The sequence below is a fragment of the Peromyscus leucopus genome, chromosome 6, assembly GCF_004664715.2.
Source record: "Peromyscus leucopus breed LL Stock chromosome 6, UCI_PerLeu_2.1, whole genome shotgun sequence".
In the NCBI taxonomy this organism is placed as follows: domain Eukaryota; kingdom Metazoa; phylum Chordata; class Mammalia; order Rodentia; family Cricetidae; genus Peromyscus; species Peromyscus leucopus.
This window is the reverse complement of record NC_051068.1, coordinates 75,928,518-75,945,418: the sequence shown is the minus strand read 5'-3', so window position 1 is coordinate 75,945,418 and position 16,901 is coordinate 75,928,518. Positions and strand designations below refer to the sequence as shown.

General features: G+C 47.2%; 1 long non-coding RNA gene across 3 annotated transcripts; it reads right to left on the bottom strand.

The window, feature by feature from the left end:
* Positions 1 to 833: 833 nt before the first annotated feature.
* On the bottom strand, positions 834 to 15,063 carry LOC119088206. Of its 3 annotated transcripts, none has more exons than XR_005091818.1 (4): positions 14,204 to 15,063; positions 13,786 to 13,874; positions 9,103 to 9,272; positions 834 to 1,388 (listed from the first exon to the last, which is right to left on the bottom strand). It is a non-coding gene; the product is annotated as an uncharacterized LOC119088206 (long non-coding RNA). The 3 variants fall into 3 exon arrangements; XR_005091817.1 differs by lacking the exon at positions 9,103 to 9,272 and having other exon boundaries at positions 14,204 to 14,346; positions 14,893 to 15,059; XR_005091816.1 differs by lacking the exon at positions 9,103 to 9,272 and having other exon boundaries at positions 14,204 to 15,056.
* Between the last annotated feature and the right edge of the window lie 1,838 nt (positions 15,064 to 16,901).

Here is a 16,901-nt window from a genome sequence, read left to right as displayed (position 1 = left end):
GTGCCAGCATCAGGTCATTAGAAATCGGGCAGCCTCAAAGCCCCGACCCAGACTTTCTTAGTCAGGATCTGTGATTAATAAGATTCCCATAGGATTCAGATGAACATGAAGTCTGAGTTTACCCAGTGCTTTTGAACTCTTAATTACTATAGCTTTCCGTCAAGTATTGAGGTACCCTATGTCGAGCCTCCTCTTGTTCTTCACATAAAATTCACAGCCTCATTTGGGAAGAGTTGGAACTTTCATAAGAATCTAAGTCAACGCATCACCTTCTGTGACTTCTTCATTTAGTTTTGTCTTTTGTGTTTTTCAATAAATTCTGTTTTTTTTCTTTCCTAAAAGTCTAATATATGTCTCTCTCGTGCATTTTATTCCAGGAAGCTCACAGATTTTGTTGTTACTAAAGGCAGTGTTTTATTATCATCCTAATTTTGTAAATATACTGGAATGCAATATGTGTTTGCATATTGGTCTAGCAACCAGGAAGAATATTATTAGTGTTCATAATATTTATAAACATCCCCTCTGCATTTTGTGGGGGTAATAATATTTACTATGAATAATGATATCATGCTATCTTAATGAATTCATGCTATCTCAATCTTTTCTTGTATTAATGCACTACATAAATTTTCTTGTACACATGGGAAAAGAAATAGTCATGGTCTTGATCCTAAATGAAAGACAGAAGGAACTGAAATTCCTTAACACTGTTAAGATATTTGTAGTTGATTTTTTGACAGATACCCTTTACAAGATTAAGGAACTGGTCCTCCCCTCTAGCTTGCCAAGCTTTATAAGAAGACATGGAGATCAGGTTTTATGATGTGCTTTTTATTATGTCAGTTACTTTTCTCACTCTACTGTGACAAAGCACGTGACCAACATCACTAAGGTAGGGAAGGAGGGCTTATTCTGGCTCCTGGCTTGAGGGTGTGCTCCATCATGGTGGAGATGGCATGACAGCAGGAGTGTGAAGCAGCGGGTCACACTGAGAAGTCAGGAAGAGATGGGGGGGGGGCAGGGAATGCTGGTGCTCCGCTCACTTTCTCCTTTTTACTCAGTCTGGGACCCAGCCCATGGGACAGTGCTGCCCACATCCAAGTAGATCTTCCTTCTTTAGTTAAGGCTTCCTGGAAACACCTTTGTAGGCACATTCAGAGGGGTTTCCACGATGATTCTAAATTCTATCACTTTGACTGAAGATTAACAATCACAATTTCAGCCTTGTCAACTTGACATCCAAACACGTAAGCTTGTCAGAGCATTCCACCCCTTGCCTCAAAGTCCTATTTTCACCTCCTGTTGGTCCATCTCTAAATGTTTCCATAGCTTTTAGAAGTCCAAATACTTTTGAGACTCAAGAAAAAATTCTTAACTTTGAGAGCCTGCAAAATTAAGAAAAAGAAACAACAAAATGAGTCATATACTTCCAGTGAAAAGTGGCGGAGTTCACATTTCCATGGCAAAAGAGGGGAATGCGGGCATGCCCCTCGAAGACTGGCCCAAACGAAACCCAAGCACACTAGCGCAAATACCAAATCCTGCAGATCCGCGTCCAGCATCTGCGGCTCATAATGGAATCGTCTGCGCTCCTGAAGGCCTGAGTAGCCTTGCCCCTTCAGCTCTGCTACCTACAAAACGTGAGTCCTCTCTCCTGGGCTGGCTGCACTCAAGCCTGCAGCTTTCCCTGGCAAATACCACATTGTTCTGGCACCTCCAAACTCATGGGGTTCCCACTACAACTCAGATTCCACTTTCATAGATTTTTAGAATATCTTTGTAGGGATTCCTTGCATGGATGCCACCCCTGCCAACACGTTGCCTAGTCTGAACAGTTCTCTGGACCCCTGGCATAAGATTCCAGGTTCCTTTTACCTTTGCAACTTTAATGCCTGGGGAAAATAATACCATGCTGATGATGTGTCAAATTCTACTACTAAGAGATACAACCTGGCCCCCTTGGAGCTCAGCTGTAGTGGTTTCTGTATGACCGGGTGGCTGAATCTATAAAACACTTGCCTAGGCACTTGTTTTCAAGAGAGGAACCCCCCTTCTGAAGCATTTCAGCTCTGGGCTCTCGCAAATGACTTTGCATATTCACAGCCGGAGCTCATGTGTACCTGCTGATGTAGAATTTGGAAGTGATTGGACCAAGAGGGCTGTGACTTTATCACAGTCCATTGATGAGGTTGTAATTTGATGATATCATAGACAGGTAGATATTTAGAAGTGGGGAGGCAGGATGAAAGGAGGAATGCTTCAGATTCAAATTGTAACAGTTCACAGAATCTCAGATTTCACATAAACTGCTGTCTTCTGAGCCTATTCTTTGGACAATAATTACATTCCAGATACTGTGCTAGAAATAAGGACTTAAAAAAACGAGTAAGAAGCTGACTAGGGTAGCACAAAACTGTAATCTAAACATTTGGGAGGCTGAGGCAAGAGGATTGTCTGGTCTACAAAGCAAGCTTCAGACAAGCCTAGGTTAAAGAATAACTTTCATGGGCCTAGAATCTGGTATTTTTATTTTGTTAAATGTCATGTTGTCAAATTTACTCCTAAATATTTATGTTTATGGCCATGGATTTGGGCTGCTCTCAGTCTAGGTCGCAGAAGCGCCCCCATCCACGGAAGGAGCAGTCAACCGAAAGAGATGCAGAACCCCTCAGAGGGCTGAGAGGAAGAGACTGAGCACTCGACCCTAAACAGGATATGCAAACCTCCGGAAACATTGTGGAAGTGGAGGAGGGAAGAATGTATAAACCAGAGGATGGGGAGGAGAACTGTGAAATGCTTTCTCTGCACAGGACATGGCTAATGATTCCATGGACTCACAGTAGCTGTGGTCACCTGCTCAAGATGAAGCCAGCCAAACTCCCAGCATAGAAGCAATAGGTGATCCTTACTTGCACCCCTTACTGAAGAGCTATTGGCTGTGGATGGTTGCCAGGAAGGAAGAATTATTCTTTTATGAGGTGTGGGCACAGGTAGGTTTCCCGTGTTCCAGTGGATGCCGTACTAACCCGACTCAGTGGGTTACCAAAAAACAAAACAACTTTCTGCCACTGCCACCAGACCATGGAGCCTGTGTCCCAGGAGGGACCACAGTCTGAAGCTTGCCTTGCAGGGGCTGAGGCCATAAAGGCTGTGCTGAATGAGCCGGTGTCTGTGGAGGATCTGAAAAGTTTGAAATTTAGGTCTGAGCAGGCAGCTGGCTCTGTCTCCAAGAACGAACAGTGTGAGCATGCATGGTGCCTGGTCTGGTGCCAATACAAGGATGGCATCAGTAGAGGCATCAAACCACTGGAGGAGCTGTAGCCCAAAGTGGGAAGAGGAACCGGGACAGTCTTCTCCACGGCAGTGGACAACTGCAGGGGTGGAGACAATGGAAAGACGAAAGCATGTGTGTGCGCTGCTGCCAGACTGAGCCCCCAGAAAAACCCGGAGAACTGGAACGCCTCGTTCACAAGACCCTGAAGACACATGGACTAGCAGACATGGCCATCATTGATGGACAGCCGTCATTGGTAGCACGGCCCTCAGCATGGCTAGACGGCTGGATTCGGTGGACTAGCTGTATCCAAGTCAGCCTTACTTTCTCTCTGCCTGGAGGCACCTGGGAATCCGTGGAAGACACTAGAAGAGGGTCCCATGCATCCTCACCAGCCCCTTCCCTCTTCTTCCCCAACCTTGTCACTATCCTCTACATCCACCATGACCTCCAACCTCCCACCCCTTGAGACCTATTGTTTAGTTCTAAGTCCTGTGCTTTGACATGAGTGTAAATCAAGTTGAGTTGAGCCTTGGTGTGGGACATGAATTTGGTGGGATGTCAGAGGGAATATAGGGACAGTTGGCAGGGAAGGGGAATAGTGTGGTCACATTCCATTGTGTGCATGTAAGTGACTCTCAAATGTAAAGAAAAAAAAAACAAAACAAAACTTAAGACCTTGTCTCAAAACAGTGCCAACAAATAATAGCAGTAATTATAGAAACTGTAAGATCGAGCCCCTCGCTGAGAGTACGAGCACTGTGTAATATGTAAAAGTCCTGGGGCTAGATTAGCTTTTCACAGGCGATTGAATCCGGGTAAATTACTTAAATTCAATGAACTTCAATTGCCTTACTTGCAAAATTAATATAAAATAGTCTAATGGCTTTTGCAGTGATTAAGAGGCCACTAGCTATTTCTACTTGAAAAATAAAGAAAACATGTCTCCTCACATAAAAAGAATTCCTGATAGGCCTTGGCTGGTTATCTTAGCGATCAGTGGACTCAGGGACTCAATTACTTTTCATTTCTTGCTTCCAATATTTTCTTTATGCATCTTTGCTCTCAAGCAAGTTGCCTCTGTTGTGTTGTGGTTTAGATGCAAAGCATCCCTGACAACCTCCTGTGTTTGAACATTTGGGCCCCAGGTGCTGGCATTGTTTTGGGGTTGCTGAGGCGGGTCACCGAGGGCAGCCTGGAAGGTATATCCACCCCTGGTTCTAGTTGGAGGATTCTGTGGCCTCTCTGCCACTGCCACGGATGGAGCTGTCCTCACAGTGTCTTCCCTCCGTGACATACCCAACACCTCAGTCACAGTAAGCTTTTCTTCCCTTCAATTGTCTCTGCCAGGTAGTTTGTCGGCAATGGGGAAATAACTAGTACACCCTACCAGCTCCAAAATGATTACCAAAATGCCTGTCATCCTGAAGTTGCCTGAAGTTCCCCTCCTCCCACCCATTAGGCTTCTCTTCCACGTTGGCCAGAATTGTATTACATGTCCATGTCTAAACTAATCACTCTGAGAGAAATGCGATTACAGTAATTGGTTTCCACCCTTTCACAGCGTTCCCGGAGCCTCAGAGGGAGACGGTCATATAGCTGTCCCATTTAGGGCTGAAACCAATCATTCTGAGAAAAGAAATTAGAGTAATTGTTTTAGTCTGAGTGGGATAGCGCTTCCCATGAGTTCCTAGGAAAAGCAATCGACAGTCACACAAAATTAGAGTTCTTCTGGCCACGGAGAGGAACTGGATAGCTCGGTAGGGAAGAGCAGCATCTACCCAGGGCTACTGTGAAACTTAAAAGGGCTAGTTGACAGACAGGGCTCACAAACTCATCCGGCGCAGAGCAAGCAGGAGCTCAGTAAATACGAGCTACAACTATTTCAGATGAAGTTGCAAAGGCAGGCAGTTTTTAACATGCATTTTTCTTATGATGTCCAATGATGGATGCTAACATTCTAAGACATGCATGGGGGCTTCATGGAGGAGCCAGCCCCTAGCTGGTATGAAGAAAGGAATGGAAAGGTGGGGGAGGGGGAGGCAGGTAGGGGATGCTTCTTGAAAAGACATGGTCTTCAATTGAATGTTGAAAGACAAACAGGAGTCACCGAAGGTAGAATAAAAGTATGGGCATGGTGCTAGAGGTTGGCCAATAGCAATCCTCTGGGCACTTGAAATTTTTGAAAAAAGACTGTCTAGGAGGGAAAAACCTCATAGCTGGGTGCCCCCAAGCTCCTGAGAGTAGTGAGATATCAGAACAATGCATCTTAGGCACACGCCAGAGTTCATTAACTTGCTGGGAAGAAATCAGCAAGGTGGTAAAACAGTGTGCTGCCTCAGAGAAAGATAATATAGTTAGGGCGTGGGTATGGAGACACTGTTGACTGGGCAAGCTGGTACATGCCTGTAATCTCATCATTTGGAAGACAGAGGCAGGAGGATTGGGAGCTCAAAGTCATCCTCAGCTACACAGAGAATTTGGGGACAGCCTAGGCTACATGAGACCCTGTCTCAAAACAAAAGTTCTGTCCTATGTAGCCAGCTTTTCTTGTGGGGAGTGATACTGGGGTATCCAGGGCCTTATGCATGCTAGGCAGGCAAGGGCTCTTCCACCGAGTTACCTGCCCCAACCCAGCTTCATGTAGCCAGTTATTAAAGTGAGGAAGACTGAAAGATTGTTTTGCAAGGTTGTAACCGGAAGTTCCTGTTGATTGTACCAAAGGAAGGTAGGATTGAAGTAGGATGGTATAAGATGTCAGACACAGTGACCATCAGTGAAACAGAGGGGAAAAGGAAAAAGAGAAAGTGAGCCATTTATGAAGACACTCAACTACAATCCCAGCACTTGGGAGGCCAAAGCAGGAGGGTCATAAGTTTGAGACATCTTGGACTACATGGTAAGTTTTTTTTACTCCAAAAACAAGTGAAAGGAAAGAGAGCCAGGGAAATAGCTAGTGGGTAATGTGCTTGCCATGTAGCACTGGGACCTGAATTAGATTCCTAGCACAGATGTTTGGGGGGGGGGGGGGAAGCAGGCCATATAATCCCAAAGTTTAGGAGACTGAGACAGGTAGATCTCTGGGATACTACGGTAGCTGGCCTAGCCTATTTGGTGAGCCCTGGGTCTCAGTGAGCTATCCTGTCTCAAAACCAGCCAAAAGGATAAGGTATGGGCTAGCAAGGTGGTTGGGTGAGCAACGGTACTTCTGCACAAGCCTGACACAAGAATTTGATGCCCAGAAGCCAAGTAAAAATGGAAGAAGAGAACCAACCCCACAAAGGGGTCCTTGGACCTCCATACATAGGCCATGACACACAGGCACCCATGTGCACATACGTTTTTTTACACACACACACACACACACACACACACACACACACACACTGGGAGTGAGGAGAGGAGGAAGGGAAGGAAGACATATTGAGTGATGAAAAGAACTCATTTCTGCCTGGGTTTGGAGAACCAGCGTACATCTCCAGTAGTTATGGGACCTGCCAGCAGATGTACAGGAGAGAGTCAACTGTCCAGGGCTCCCTAAGAAGCATTGCTGTGAGGGAAGGTCACTTTAAGGAAGCCATTTCTCTTCTTCCATCCAAGCCATGAGGCTGGGAATGTGGACTCCGCTGGGTTTTAGACTCATCCTTGCCCACTGAACCTAAAGGCAGGCTGCAGTAAGTCTCCAGGTGGGGAAGGGAAGAGGGGAATTTATTTTTAAAATTGCAGGGTATCATGGTCTATCCTAGGTCTGGAAAAATCCTCGAACTCTGAGGTTCTCAACAAGTGTGTTGTGGCCCTTTTGGGGGTTAAACAACCCTTTCACAGGGGTCACATATCAGATATTTACATTACTATTCATTACAGTAAGCCGGGCAGTGGTGGCACACACCCTTAATCTCAGCACTCAGGAGGCAGAGGCAGGCCGATCTCTTTGAGTTTGAGGCCAGCCTGGTCTACAGAGTGCGTTCCAGGACAGCCAGGGTTACACAGAGAAACACTGTATCTGAAAACAAACAATTCATAACAGCAGAAAAACTACTGATGGAGAATAATGCATCTTTTAAATCTAATACAGTGTAAACTTTATGCTCTGGTTGGTGGTAATAAACTGAGCAAAGTGTAGAGATTTGGACCAATTGGTAAATGGACTCCACCATCCTGTTCACTTCCCTCAAGTCTTGTACTGGTCTACAGTCTCGAGTTCCAGGCTTTTGAACATGCAACAAGGGGGTATTCCAGGCTGACTGGCAAGGAGTAAGTGTGCCTGCTTCAAGGAGGCTCCTGATGTGAATCTTCCCTCTCCTGGCTTCTGAACTGATGGATACTGCTTGACCCGAGTGGGCACTGCCCCAGATGTTAGTCACACTATGATGGGGGCACATGTTTGGCCAAGCCAGGAGGGTTGTCCTCTGCCCAAACTGTAGGAATTCCCTGGATCAGCAGCTTTTTCCATTCCAAGGAATGGGTTGGATTTTGGAGGATAAGATATTCCTCACTTACTGGGCAGGTTATAGTTAAAGCCTTAGCAGGGCCTTGTAGCTAGAGTTTTCCTGCCTTGCCCACAATTAGGACAAATCTCTGTCACCCGCCAGTCCCACAGCTGCTCAGACCCAACAAGTAAACAGAGACTTATATTGCTTACAAACTGTATGGCCATGGCAGGCTTCTTACTAACTGTTCTTATAGCTTAAATTAATCCATTTCCATAAATCTATACCTTGCCACGTGGCTTGTGGCTTACCGGTGTCTTCACATGAGGCTTGTCATGGCGGCGGCTAGCAGTTTCTCTCTGCCTCAGCCTTCTGCTTCCCAGAACTCTCCTCTCTCCTTGTCCCATCTACTTCCTGCCTGGCCACTGGCCAATCAGTGTTTTATTTATTGACCAATCAGAGCAATTTGACATACAGACCATCCCACAGCAGGACCTCCCAATTGCAACCTAGGAGAGTCTTCTGAGAATGATATTGTTGCCTGGAGCTTGCTCAAGAGGTCCAGCCCAGTAAACGGTAGGGACATTCCGGAACAACAATAAAAGAATGAGTCACAGTTCCTTGTCCTAGGTTAACAGTCCAGTCAGTGGTCCATTTGTATTCTTTGACATCTCCTGTTGCCCCTTCCATTGTTTGGTTGGTAAGTGGTCCCAGGGGCTCCTGTAATACTGAATGAGTAGGCCCTGTGTCCACCAGAAATTTTACAGGTTGGCCCCCTATGGTGGAAGCTACCATAGGCTCCTGGGGCCTTTTTCAAAGGAACTTTGACCTTGCTGATCCTTCATAGCTTGGATTGCCTTGGGTTGGGGGGCGGTGCTACCTGTTTCTAGTGTGAACATTCATTTTTCCAGTGATCCATTTCTTTGCAGTAGGTACACTGGTCTTTTAGTAAAGGTCTTTTCTTCTTTCTTTTTAATCGTGGTGTGCATGGGCAGAGTTGAGAGCAGGGGCTTGTATGTAGTGCAGCCACAGTGGCATGCCCCATTTTTATCAGATGATCTTTGCTGTCTCTGCCGTCAAACACCGTCTGGGCTCTCTCTAATAGTTCTGACCTGTTCTTTCCTGCAAACACATCCATCATTTATATCTTTCTACATATATCAGTAGCTGACTGAGTAGCAAAGGCCAGGTTAATCACTTTGAGATTTGCCAGGTCCTCTGGATCTATAGGAGTATATAACCAATAGGCATCCAGCAGGCACTCCAGGAAAGCTGAAGGCAATTTATCTGAGTCCTCTTTCATATCTGTTACCTTAGATAGGTCAGTGGGCTTCCAGGATGCCTGTTTTACCCCTTCTAGCAGAAGCTGGTGGTAGTCACAGAGTGACCTCCTACCTCTCTCTATGTTGTAGTCCCATGGGGGTCTCCTTCTTGGCAGAGCACGTTCAATTGCCTCTGCCCTCTGGTCATCAACCACTGAAGCCATTCTGGGGAGCACTTTAGTTGCCTTCATGAGAATCCCTTCCCTTTCTTTGGTAGTGAAGAAGGTATGGAGAATCTGCTGACTGTTGTCCCATGTGGGCAAATGAATGAAAAAGATAAAATCAATGAGAGAAATTAAGGAATCGGGGCTAGTGCTGAAAGGGGGTTCTGATTCTTCCAGTTTTAGAGATCTGTGGCGGAGAAAGGGACACACAGATAACAATGATCAGGGAATGGCCATAGGCGAGCGAGGACTGAAGCAGATGCCTCCCTAGAACCAGAATCAGAGGAGAAGTCTGGAGGGCCATATGGAACTCCCAGAGGGTATGAGGAGGGGAAAAGGCATGGAGGGGCATAGGGAAGAGCTGGGGGGGAGGAGATAACATAGTGGAGGTAGGGAAAAACTAGATGGTGGGGTGGGGGTAGGTGCAGACAGGGGGTCAGAATGAGGTCTTGGTGGTGGGGATTGGGGAGGCAAAGGTGGAGGTTGAGGTGAGGAGGGGAGAAGTTGATGATAATGATGGTTATATGAAGGAGAAGGGGTTCTTCCTCCTGTGAATCCTGCAGAATGGTCTTCAGAGGGGGCTCATTGGTCTCTGCTACAGGCCCTCTAACTGTCTATACGTCAACAACCAGGGCTTGGCCATCTTCCCTGTTGTAGACAATACAGACCTTCATCCAAGGGCCAGGTTGGAAGTTGCTTCAGCCCAAGGCAAGATGTATCTAATCTGATCTGGGTGACTTGGCTTACCTAGGGTGATATTAGCCACTGCCCAGGCTGTCTGAGAATCAAAAGTACCATGAGAGAGTCAGCCAACCCCAAATGTGGGCCATTCAGTTTCACAGAACGTTCGGAGGTGATGCTTGGTGATAGGCTAATCATAATCCTCCTTAGCTATAGGGGGTAAAGTGTTTCAAAATTCTTTAGGACACAGGTTAGAGGGTAACTAGGCTTGCTAGTATTATTACCCATATTGTCCGCTAGTTCAGTCGCCCCAAGTCCAAAATAAACCAACTAACACAGAAAGTACAAAAGACAGAAAAACAACAGTAAAAATGAGGCCAAAGACAAGACAACAAGACAAACAGGACATAAAACCAGACCAAGAACCTCAAGTGGGCAGTGCAATGTCTCACTTTTTGCCCTGGATGGGAGAATATTATGGTCCCGTCAAATCCCCTCCACATCCCAGGTAGGGATCCCACAGAACAGAACCAGACTATAATCACCAAGAGGCCTCCATAGATGACTGCTGCTTTTCTTAGCACATAAGTTCACCAACTGAAGGCAACCCCAGAGCCTTGGAACATCTTAAGGCACATGCCTTCTGAGGCAGCCCCCTAGCCCCCTGAAGTTCTGGAGCAAAAGTCCAGGTTTAGGATTTGGGGGGATGGTCTGAATTGTGCTGGAGCCTCCAGAAAATGTTAATCCCAATCGCAAGAATTAAATGACTACCACAGCCCTGGACTTCCCTTCTGTCCAGAGAGACCCCGGCAGACCCTGCAATCTCCATGCCCTGCCCCACGCCATCCGCCCGAGACCCCAGCCACTTCCTGAGACTTAGAGACCGGCCCCCAGCTCCTATCCTGCCCCGGATTTCCATTCTGGACCAGAGAAACCCCATCCAATGACTGAGGGAACGGGATGCAGAGATCCACGGTCAGGCCCCAGGTGGAGCTCCGGGAGTCCAATTGGTGAGAAAGAGGAGGGTTTGTATGAGCGAGAATTGTTGAGACCAAGGTTAGAAAAACACAGGACAAATATACAAACAAAGGAAATACATGAACTATGAACCAATAGCTGAGGAGCCCCCAACTGGGTCAGCCTCCGGATAAATAAGACAGTTGATTAGCTTGATCTGTTTGGGAGGCACCCAGGCAGTGGTACCAGGTCTTGTCCTCAGTGCATGAACTGGCGGTTTGAAACCTGGGGCTTATGCAGGGACACTTGGCTCAGCCTGGGAGGAGGGGACTGAACCTGCTGGACTGAATCTACCAGGTTGAACTCAATCCTTGGGGAGTTTTGCCCTGGAGGAGATGGGAATGAGGGGTGGGCTGGGGGAAGGCGGGGGTGGAGTGGAGTGAGGGGGGGGTGGGGGGGAGAATATGTAAAATTAAATTTAATAAATAAATTTAAAAAATGAAAAAAAATGACTACCACAATTTGAGCCAAATTTGAAGCAAGCTGAATTTTTTTTTTGTTGGGGTGCTCTCAAAAGCTGGCCAGCGACTGCCTCCTAAGTCAGTTAAAAAGAGCAGCACTGCCTCCACCTCTTGGGAGCCCTTTAAAGAACAAAATCACAGATAGTTTTACAGAAGGGAGATGGGCAATAAGGAAATAAAAAAAAATCTTTAAGGAACAATATGTGGTCACCCACCATGCAATTAGGGAGGGGTCAAGGAGAATAAAGGAGGGTAAGGGGTAGTCTCAAAAACAAATCAGGGTCATGGGTTTGGGAAGGTCAGGTTCCAAGAAACAGAGAGCACTATTCAACTCTCACAGTAAATAGAAACTTATTTTTAAAAATACAGCATAATGGCTCCTGCCTTCAAAATGGAGTCAGGCAGGTTCCTCAGAGGAACTGCACTAAAGAGCTGCAGCATTAGGAAGGTTGAGAACCACCGCTCTAACTTGTAGAAAGAAGACAAACTAAGGTAAGTGCCATGCTTCATGGTACAAGCAACACATCCATGCTCTTATATTTTATGCATATGGGTGATTTGTCTACATGTACGTCTGCATACTAGAATAAGGCATCAGACCCCATTATAGACAGTTGTGAGCCCCCATGTGAGTGCTGGGACTTGAACTCAGGACCTCTGGTAGAGCAGCCAGTGCCCTTAACCACTACACCATCTCTCCAGCCCTTCATCTGTGCTTTTAAATAGCTGAATGAAGAAGACTGATGTGCAAACACTGTGTTAATAAAACCTTTGCTAACGTTGTCGTTTATTATTTAGTTAGTTACAGACAGGTTCTCCATCGTCCAGGCTGCCTCAGACCCATAGCTTACAGTGACCTTGAACTCCTGGCCTCTTCCTTCCACTTCCTGAGTACTGGGATTTACAGATATACATGCTCAACATCTGGGCTCAGCAAACGGCAATTCTACCTGAACTGGTTTTATCAAGTCCAAAGCAGGACTTTGCACATCCCTGTCAGGACCAGTGACTACCACCCCTTCCTGTGGTTTTTCAGCTCCAGCCTCCCTCTAAGGGAGGGAGGAAAGGGCCTGGTTTTCAACACTATCCACCTCACGTGCTCTGTACTCTAGGCAGCATGGGCAGCACCTTTTGAACTCTCTCCAAAAAGAGGCATCCTGCCAAGACACAATGTTCTGACCTGCTCCACCCAGGAGATAAAACCACCAGCGTGTTTGCGAGAAGCAGCAAGCTAGGGAGGAGGTAAATAAGCTTGCCCAGGAGTTGGCTACAAGTCGAGAAGGAAGTAAGATGCTGGCGGCCCTGTGTGGGGCTATGTGCCTCTGTTCCCACCTTGGGGACATGTCTTCTGTAGCGTCTCATCCCCTGGTGCCAGGCCCTGGTTACTCCTGGAAGACACCTTTCTCCATACATAGCACTCACGCGGCAGGAACTCTATCAGCAAGGCCTTAACGCCTAACCAAAGGTCACAGAGCCAAGGAAGGCAAGAGCATGCACTGCTGCAGCCAGAAGGTACTTGCATCTTGTTCCAAGGGCACCCTGGCCCCTGCTGCGCCCTTCTTCCCATCTCATCCTAGGGCAATGCCAAGTCCACCGCAGCCCACTCATAGCATGCTGTTTCTCTCCTGGGCCCCTACCCCCACACTGCCTGGAGGCTCTACCATGCACTCTGGGACAGGAGGTCCTCCAGAGCACCATCGTGTCAACAGAACACTGTCATCATGGAGGGGCTGTTGATCATCTGCCGCCCTCACCATCTTGCGACCTTCTCAGAGACCAGGACCCAGTCTCACTCTGTTTATGTTGGTGCAGCGATTCCATTACTAGATACTTGCCCCCCCACACACACACACAAAATGTTAGCATCTTATGTGAAATCTGTATACAAATGTTAATGGAATTTTGTTCATAGTAGCAATCCAATTGGATGGACCATGATACAACCACAGGATGAAATACTACTTAGCAATGAAAAGGAAGGGATTCCTGAATGTACCTTGGTAAGTCTCCCTAAATTATGCTAAGTGGAGGGCCAGACTGAAACTGCTCCTTGATCCCACTTATGAGTCTTCTGGAATAATTAGTGCTAGTAGGTTAGAACACAGACAAAGGTCACTGTTGTGACGGTATCTGCATACGTTTTCTTAAAACTCTAAAAGAGAAAAACTTACCTGCCTGAAAAACTTAACCAAAAAAAAAGAAAGGAAGGAAGGAAGAAGGAAGTAAAGAAGGAAAGAAAAGAAGAGAGAAGGTGAAGGTAGCATCCTAGCTGATTACTAATCAAATCACGAATTATCGTCACAGTGGAGGGAGATGACGTCATTCACAATGCCAATGTTTGCCTCAAATGGCTGTGCGCAGCCCTGGGAGGCAAGGGGAGCCCATCCCCCTGCCCTTTCACGAGCTGAAGCTCAGGGTGGTTACATGACTTACTGATGTCGAAGAGCTGGTGGGTGACATAGCAATTCTGATTTCTGCTCTTTTCTCTTTCAGCCTTATTATGCTGTCTGGGAATTTTCAGCCTGTGGATAAAGACCAACAACAAAACACTCGGATCTGGCTTTCTTCAGTGCCTCAGGCAGAAAGGCTGTCCATCTCCTCCCAGGAGACAGCCATGTGACTCAAGCTGCAGGAGGGGGCCAGTCTGGCTGAGGGAAAAGCAAAGCAAACAGACTCCAAGACTTCCAGAAACCAGCCCCCATGTGGCTCACCAACAGCACCTTGCCCAGGGGCCATGGCCATGTAGGGATCCAATGTGGAGAGCCCCAGACCTGAATACACAGCAGAGAAAATAAGAGAGAGACCTTTCTAGAAAAGGAAAGGACCAGATGTAGATGCGAATGCTTAATACCTCCATCCTCATCTGTGTCTGAGGCTCCGCTTCTGTTAGCAGAGCCAAACGTTTAAATTGCAGGGCAGCCAGCACCAAGTGTCTTCAGTCAGGTTAGGTTGCTGCTCCTCACTCCAATGCCGGCACAAAGCTATCCCAGCATCCTTATTTGTAGGGGAAAGATAAACTCCTATACACCCAAGTTGTTTAGACAAGGACAAAAAGTGGTAAAGCAGCACTCCGCTCTGACATCTGTATCCAGGGTCCGTGGTGGTCTCTGAATCCTCCCTTCACTCCAACTCTTTCTTCCCCCAACCTGGCTGGCCCTTCCCAAGCACACAGCCCAGAGGGAGGACTCCTGATCCTGTTGCCCAGCACACCCAGGCGATGGATGCTTAGGGATGTGCTCCCAAGCACTTCCTCATTAGTAATGCATCTTGCCTTTCTACGAATCTCACATCAGTTTATAGTCCTCTACCGAAAGTGATCATCATACCTTTTGGAAGAAGTAAGGGCTTAGAATGTCCACCTTGCTCTAGACAAAAACAAACCAAAAAACAAAACAACAAACAAACAAAAACATCCACTTCTCTAGAACTAGCTCCTTCATCCTGTAGTAACAACCCCTTAGCCCTCCTCTCTCAGATCACAGGACGCTCTCTCGAGTCACACTTCCCAAGAATCAGTCACACATTCTTCTCTGCTCTAACCTGCTGGACTTCCGCCCTGGTCCTCTCCAAAGGACACTGTCAGGGAGACTTCATTTCCAAACAGCCTCCGGGTGTGGACCCCACTCATGCTTTCTGGAAGGGGCAGCTGTGTTGGGGGACGGGGAATGATTTTCAAAGGGGTGGAGTGTGGCTGAGCAGGGCAGACTAAAACACTTTCTTTAGATGAAGGATTTCACCTTCTCAGAGAAAGGCCGTTAACCACGAACGAACAACACTAACCGCTCTGCTCCTCAGCCCGCTTCCTGGGTGGCGCATTTCCTCTATGTTCACTGGTTTCCACCTTACCTTACCCCGAATAACCCTGTCACTAGCCCCCCTGAAGGCTGGGGGGGGGGGACAGTGGGGGGGGCTGTTCCTCCAGGCACTAGAGCTGCTGAGGCCTAATTACCAGCCAGGAGGAGTTTGCATCCCCAGCTGGAGGCCAGCTGCTGGAGAGAGAGGAATATTAAGACATTTCCCTTCCTCCGAGCCCTTGTCAGTTCCTCCTGGTGGTGATTAGCCAGTTATTTTTAGCTCCATCTAAGCTCCCTGGTAGTATTCAGGGCTGCTTTAGACAGGTCTGGGGCGCACTCCTCACGTTAACGCTCTGCTTCCATTTGGTCCCTGCAGAAGAGGGAAAATTAACTGGAGGCCCATCCTGCTGGTCCCCAGGTGCTCAGCTTCTCCTGCGGTCCCCAAAGCCCCGAGGCCAGCGACAAAGGCTTCCTGGAGGGCTCTGGGAAAATGAGCAATTTGAAGGCCCATTTGAGGAGATGGAGAGAGCGTCAGAGAGGGAGGAAGTCAAGGCTTCGGTCTGGCTGTGATTAGCTGGTTCTGAGACACAGGCAAGTGATTGACTTTCACTGCGCTGGCAATGTGTCTGGGCCAACTGGCCCATTAATCCCTCCCAGGACTAAGATGCTGTAGACTTTGGGAGTCTAAAACAGAAGCTGAGCATGAGGGAAACAGCTCAGCCTGTGGGAGTCCATCTTGAAACAGATGTGACACCTTTTCATCTCTTTCTTCAATTCGTGTGGCTTCCTTTTTTTTTTTCTCTCTCTTCAAAACTATCTAGAAATGAAGCCCCGTGTGTTCACACTGCAGTCCTGCTGCTCTTCCCCAGGGGTAGGGAAAAAAACAGACAAGCCAACAAACAAACTGTCTCTAGCTGAACTCTCCTACAGGGGCTAGACACGCAGAGGCAGCCCCAAAGCATGCTGGGAGATAGAGCCACCCCAGTGCAGTCAGGATAAGGTGTGTGTGTGGGTGGGTGGGGTTGGGGGGAGCCAGGGGCAGTGGGAATGCCTAATTCCATCCCATTTAATCATGAAAAGGTGATGACTTCTGAACTGTGGCTCTTCCCTTACTTCCGTAAGCTGGCACAGACCACAGGCCAGCTCAGAGAACGTGTGGACCGTCATCTAGCCAGAGCTCCCCTGGCTTTGCCACTGTGTTTGTCTGTCCAGCCATCCTCCCAAGTACTTCTTTTCCTCTGGTCTTGACTTACAAACAGGAGCAAGCTAGCAGCTGTCTGGTTAAAGCCATGAGTATTAACTGGTATATATTCATACACACAATTTGGTCCAGTGCCCTGCACCTAACCATTGTCTTTTCTGACTAGCCTTGGTTTTTAAATCCATAAATAGTGGCCAATAATTACTGAAGTCTCACTCTGGGAAAATGGAGTGCTGTATGCAAGCATGCACAGTACTTTGCAATAGCGTTACCATAGTCTTCCTTTAGAAATTTATATTTAAGCCTATATGAAGGAGCGTTCATGAGTTCATGCTGCTAAGCGCGAATCTGAGACCAGAACCCAAGGAACAGCTCTCTGAGGCCAGCATTTGAGCTTTCAGCCATTACTCCACAACCTCTGGAATAATAGTACATGTACTCTGATATAATATATACACCCCTAGAGTTGCCTTGCTTTTGTTTTTAAGACAGGGTCTATGTAGCTATGTAGCCATGGTTGGCTTGGAACTCACTAGACAGACCAGACTGGCCTT